Source organism: Melospiza melodia, chromosome 5, assembly GCF_035770615.1.
Source record: "Melospiza melodia melodia isolate bMelMel2 chromosome 5, bMelMel2.pri, whole genome shotgun sequence".
NCBI lineage: Eukaryota > Metazoa > Chordata > Aves > Passeriformes > Passerellidae > Melospiza > Melospiza melodia.
In genome coordinates, this window is record NC_086198.1 from 75,884,918 (window position 1) to 75,891,710 (window position 6,793).

A 6,793-nucleotide genomic window follows, 5' to 3' on the forward strand; every position below is an offset into this window, starting at 1 on the left:
ACGCAGGAAAAGGACCCTTGGATCTCAGTCCCATGCCCTGGGGTATGTTTGGGAGAGATGGTGATGTATCAAGGAGGCAGAGAGATAAAGCTGCCTCCTGGAAGCAGGGACACAGTGTTCCCAGCAGGGCTGCCCTCTCACTGCATACAAAAACCCCACTACTGATGCCTCTTATCTCCCTCTGCTCTTGCCAGTCCATGGTCTCATCCTGCTGGGCACTGATGCACACTTTTTTCACCAAATCAATAGGAATTCTGTCCCTGGCAAAACTCCCAGGCCATTTTTCCTGCACTCCTAAAGACAAGGCAGGCAGAGATGCCCCAGGAAGAAGAGCAGCCCTCTCCCCACTGCCTAAATCCTCGCTTCAGAAGTGACTGTGTGCAACTCACAGGCTCAAGAACAGGCTTAGGCTAAAGATTTCACAACATGGTCAATATCCCTGCTGTATTTCCTTCTCTCTCTTCCCCCCCCCCCCTCATTTTCCTGTACTTCCAGTGCCACTCCTTGTAATTGCTGCAGAAATGTAATTGCTGCTCTGTGTAATTGCTGCTGAAACAATCTGAGCTGTCATTGACTTACATTGTTCAGAGATCAGGAGGAACTGGCAGATGAGAGTCACCCCACCTAGCTTCAGGGGCCTCCTGAATATGCATTTACATCTGAGGCAGCTATCAAGGCTCACAGATTAGGCAGTGGAGACCTTGAAATATAGAAGTGTTAAATTTAAGGTATGAGTCACCTGTGCAAAAGCATGTTTCAGCTCAAGGATGAAACAAATCATTCTTTATATACATGGAAGGTATTAAATAAACAATTCTTTATATCCCCAGACAGTATTAATTCCATCCCTAACAAATACATAAAGTATTAGTATTTAGGATACAAAGGCAGCTTTGGAGCAGACACCTAAAGTTAGGCAAGATCCCAACTGGGTTCTCCTAAAAGAGAAATCATGTCTTTCATCAGCTCTGCTAAGTGTACTTTGAATTAAACTGGACTTTCTATTGCAAACAGGAGGCTGAATCCTGTTGACTACAGAGTGTAAAGCAAGAAAAAAATACCTCTTATGACATCACAGAGTGGGTGTTTTAATGGCACAAGCTCATGTCATTGCAGTAAATGGCAGCAGAATCTCATACATCTGCATCAGTCGTTTCTCACAAGAGCATAAAACAAACAGGCAAGATGCAATGGGAGAAGCAGCTTTTTCCAGGAGATGCAGGCTGTGCAAGACCAGCAGAGCTTCACCATCCAGACCTTCCCACAGGAGATGAACATCTGCCTCCCTTCACAATCTCACCTGGGAATGAAATTGCAGCATGTGTGGCTCTGGATTTTCTAACACACAAACTTCAGTCAACACTCCAATAAGCAAGGTCAAGATCAGAGATATGCTCCCACCACCATGGATTATCTCCTTCTTGCAAACAAGTTTCAGCTAACTGCTCTGCATACAGAGGGCTGATCTCAGCCAGGCATTGCTTCATCCTGCACACAGCACTGCCTCTGGAAATTTTTAAATCATGGAAAAGGTTGAGGTTATGTAGCTGTTGAGGGAGTGCATGCTCTTGGTATATTGGTAAATAATGGCAAATAGCTACTGAAAAGAATGCATGAGCAAATCTATAAATGAGGGAGAATAATAAGTAAAGTCATAGTAATTAAATTCCTCCTCATCACAAGGTTTCATCTTTCCAGAAAATACTCAAATCATTAAGAAAGACCCCAGTTACCTCTTTCAGGAATGGGGAGAAACATTAATTTCATTTTTGTGCCCTGGCCTAAGAATGCGCCACTCCAAGAAGAATTAGCTTTTTTCAGATTAACTTCTAGCTGGCCTTTTTTTGTTTATCAGCCTTCTCTGGAACTGAGGTGTGAATTTTCACAATAACTGATTTCTAGACTAGTTGGTGAGCAAATCTTTGCAAGCAAAGAATGCAAATGAGGAACAGGTTGGTGCTCCCTGGCAAGGCAGACACAAGGCATTTAAGAATACACTTCCCAAACTTGGACTCCAGGACCTTCTCCAGGGGGGTGGGTGAATGCCCTTACAGCATCCACCCTGACACTTGCTACAGGCTCTGGGCACCCATGGAAATGCTCCATTTGCAGCTCTGCGGACACACAGGGGTGGGATTCACACTTACCTGGAAACTGGGATGAGATTATCACAGACAGAAATACAGTGCTAGCATGGACCTGGAAGAGAGGTTTCATCCCACTCCCATCAGACATTATTCTCCACTATTGGTACTTAAACTTCTGTATTCCTCTTGCTCTGGCACAGATTGTTCCAAGCACAGAGAGGGATGTGGAGGAGAAGGGAGTCATTGAAGGATGTGTCACTGATACACCTTAGTTTACACAGGCATTGAAGCCCTGTAACCAACCTGCCTTCCATCCATCTCGCTATCTCTCTCTGGCAGACAGAGCATCTGTATATTTTAGCTGTGTTAGCAGCAAGAGCAGCTCTGATGCTCTGGTCTCCTCAGATCACCACACAAAGCCAGACAACACCAAGACTATGCAGACAAGAAGCCAGAGGAGGATTACACTGTACCTGGAAAACATTTGGCTATTCAGGCTTGCAATCCCTTTGTGTTGCTAGAATAGAGCAAAAGGAAATAATTAAAGGCTAAAAACATACCCTACTATTATTAAATTCCTGAGGATGAGCTATTTTTAAGGTATATAAATATTTGGCAAGAATTCTTAATGATCCCCTTTTAAAGGAATTTCTTTATGTAGGCTAGGGTTAAGATATTTTTGCAGAATCTAATAAAATGCATGTGAGTTTTATGTTGTCTCATACTTCCATTTAAACTGCAATATCTAAATGGCAACAGGTCCCAGAATAACTGAAAAAATATTTTTCACATTTTCTCCCCAACATTGAAATTAAATATCCATTAAGCATTATCAGCTCTAGTGGTATAAATTATTTACTTACTACATACACAATTACCATTTTAATGAGTTTGACACACTTAAGATTCTATAAACATTATTGTGCAGTACAGGATTTCTTAATACTTTGGGGAGATAAGGGATGAGGAAGAAAACCAATGTGCATTTTCATATTAGAAACTAATCATATAGATATTTAAAGAAAAACCACAAATAAAATAAGGATAAAAATAAATTCTGTACAGCAGCATTTTAGACTATACAACAGATTTATCAATTGGGACAAAAAATATAAACAATTTTTTATCTTTCACACAAACAGTTCAGAAAGTTGGTTCGTGTGCAACATCTTGGATTTGCTAATATTTTGAGTAATACAGGCAAGATTTGCAGATGTGATCATCCAGCACTTCTCAACAATTTTTTTCTTCTGAAAAAATCAATAGTAACCTGGCTAAAAGTGACAGTTGGTCTACAGAAAGGAAGCATTTTGGTAAGATCAATGAAATCCTTTCCTGTATTTTAACCGGCATTGGATTAGGGGTCACAAATCACACAGTTCTCCATCACTCCACAATGCTAAACCTGGGATGCTATTCCAAGAGCACAGAGAGAAGCACCTGGATGTGCCCCTTGTTTTGCCACAGGGTGAACACCCACGCTGCCCACAGAGCAACTCTGTTGTCACACAGCTTTGCTACAATCCCACAAGGCTTGGAAATCTGCCTGTTGGTGCAGAAAATAGGGGCATTTCTAAACACAAGTCACCGAGCTGTGGTTGGGAGCTGGGAGGTGCCTCAGACCTGTTTTGGCTTCTCACACCCCTGGGTAAGGACCTGCTGCTATCCAACTGAGCCTTTGGAAACTTTTCAAAATCTCTGAGAAATTGTGAAAAGATGCCTCCAGGTGTTTGCATCACACTACCACACACACTCTCCCTTGTCTCCCAGTACCTTGGGAGAGGCCATTTGAAATGACAGTATTATTTGCTGTCAAATCTGTGTTGGAGAGGGCTGGGGTGAGCAGCAGCACTGCTGCTGAGAGACAACTACTGGCAAGGATTTCAGTTTTGTGGTGAAAATCAAGCTACTTCCAAAAAATAAAAATATGCTCATAAGTCCTGGTTATCTCTGCTACAATGAGACAAGGAGGCTGCCAGCTGAGCCACATCTTCTAGAAGTTTCCTGTTAAGAACATTAAATTCCAGCATCAGAACAGAAACAGGAATAATGCAGTTCAGGCTACAGCAAAGGCACAAGGAAACCAAAACTTGCAGGAAGAAAAGTAGTGCCAGGAGGACACAGCATCTTTGAAGGACAATAAAGAGTCCCAGAAGACTTCCAGGGGCACGAGAAAGGACAACACAGCCAGGTACTGGCTCCTTCCCACGGCGCAGTAAAGCTCTTGCAAAGTCTCTTTGCAAAGCCTGTTTTTGCGTCTTCATAACCCCTTATTCTTTGTCACACAGCTCCCCAGAGCTAAACTGTGCAGTGATTTATTTTGCATGTGTGTTATATCACAAACTTGTTGACAAGGCACAAAACTGCAGTAATCCTATGGGAGAAGTCTCGTTGCAAGTTTGCCTGGATTTATATTTTCTATTCTTCACAAAGCCTTTAAAATTAAACCACAACAAAACTGACTTGTGGAACCAATGAGGCTGAAACACTACAATTGAAAATCAGATACCATGACAACAAGTGAAATATAAGACAACTGCTACATTAAATGAGATTTGGAATGCTGCAGGATTTTCTGAGTGTTGGGATTGGAGTTTTTTTACATTGCTGGTTATTACAGTTTCAGGTTTGAGTACTGACACAGGTCAGTAGACCTCCCTCTTCCACCTAAAAGGATGAAAAGACCCTTGTTATTTATCATCATGGGATTAGGAAGAGAAAAGAGTAACTCTGCACAAGTGGAGCTTCCACATGGAAAAAACCAGGAAAACTAGAAGAGAAATAAAGCCAGTTAGAATTCAATTATCTTCAGGAACAAGCTGGCAAGATAAAGGATCAAGTTATCAAGCAGGGCTTCAATTAGGCTGATTTTTAACTGTAAGTAAATTTGATTAGTAGTGTAAATCACAGTATGAGGAGGCAACTTCAAATCATATCATCATGCTGAAGTCACACAGTAATAAAAACTAGACCACATCCCTAGTAAAATATTGGAAACCATCAGCCAGACAGGCTGCCCACATTCCTTTCTATTAACTCCTGATTCTTTTATATTCTGCCAGATATTGAAAGGAAAGCTGATATCATTAATGACTTCTAGGTCTAAGGAATTAATTTCTATTAGTTCTAGCTAAGAACTCATTCTTTTAAACAATCTGCTATTGATTGGCATGACAGCATAGCATGGGGAGAAACAGCTTTTCCCATGTCCCTTTGTTTACAGGATTTCCAGGCATTATGCCAAAGCTTTTCTCTGTGTTAAAGAAAACTCCATTCTTCCACATCCTTCATTTCCCTGCACACAACTCGACTCCCATGCTGTCAAATTCCGTTTGAATCCTTGATACAATAAAACCCATTTTGTTGCACTCAGAATTTATGAACTTCCATTTGCTTGTTTCTCTGAGCACAGCAGCTCAGGGATAGGAAACAGGAGAGGGTGGAGAAAGAGCTCTTTGATTTACACCTGGCTTTTCTTAGTTTCATCTGATGGCCCCTAATCCTTGCATTAGAAAGGAGTGTGAATATCAACTCCCTCTCCATGGCACTCGAGGTTTTTCAGCTGTTCTTGCATCTCCCCTCAGCTGTCCCTTTTTCCAGATGAAGAATTCTGCATTGCTCACTCCCAGTCATTTGAGTGCCCTTGCACAATTTAAGATAAGCAACCTTGTTTCATCTAATATATTGATCAGAGATTAATAAAGACTGTAATGACTGCATTTGAATTTCAAGTTTTTATCTGTCAGATGCTAGGACTTTATTTTCCAAGACACAAAAGCAGTGCAAAGCATAACCCAGGTCAAAAAGCCCTCTCTTGAGTTTGACTGCTGTTATTTTAGTTTTTTTAGTTTTGATTAGAACAAAGCTACAGATTTTCCAGAAGATAAGATTTTCCAAAAAATTACGGCCATTTATCTGTGTAATGAAATATCTGCTTAAGGGCAACTATTAGCACAATACTATTAAAAAAAAAAAAAAAAAAAGAAATAAACTCTTTAAAAATACATAAATATTAAAGTATTTTCACATCACTGAGCTGTGTTCTGCCTGCTGTGTTTCCCAACTCTCTAGTAGCATTACGCCACCACGATTTTATCATGACTCTAAAATTAGTTTAAAGCTTGAAAGTTTTAAAAAGTACAGCTATTTCCACAGCATATACCTTCATTCGGGCCCACACTGAGTTGAGTCTAATGTCAACAAAGATTTTTCCTCAATATCAAAGGCAAAATCCCTTACCAGTAGAAAAATATAAAGTATTAAAGCTAATGGGTGTTGTATCCCTTAATCTCACTGGAGTATTTGATGTAACACTTAAACATTAAGCTTTAGGAATCCCTATTTGTTATTGCAAAATCATACATACCTTCTTTCTCACCTTACACATTTGAGTATAAGAAATTGAGTGACAGCATCCAGTACTCTCAACTGTTGTCATTACAGTGCAAGAGTTCTATATTCATTACATTGCAAGGGTTCCACATTGCCAGAGTTTTGTACCTCCTTGATGTTTCTCGCAGGCAGCTCCTCCAGGCACTGACTCTTCCTTGTCCTCACAGCAGCCACTGATTCCAGATCCCCCAACCAACCAATCCACTCTTTTATAACACTCTTCTGACTGGCTACAGCTGTGGCCTGTTAACATCAGGCCTGCTCCTAATCTTTAGCAATTGGCTCAGCTGCAACTCTTTAGGGGATAAAATTAT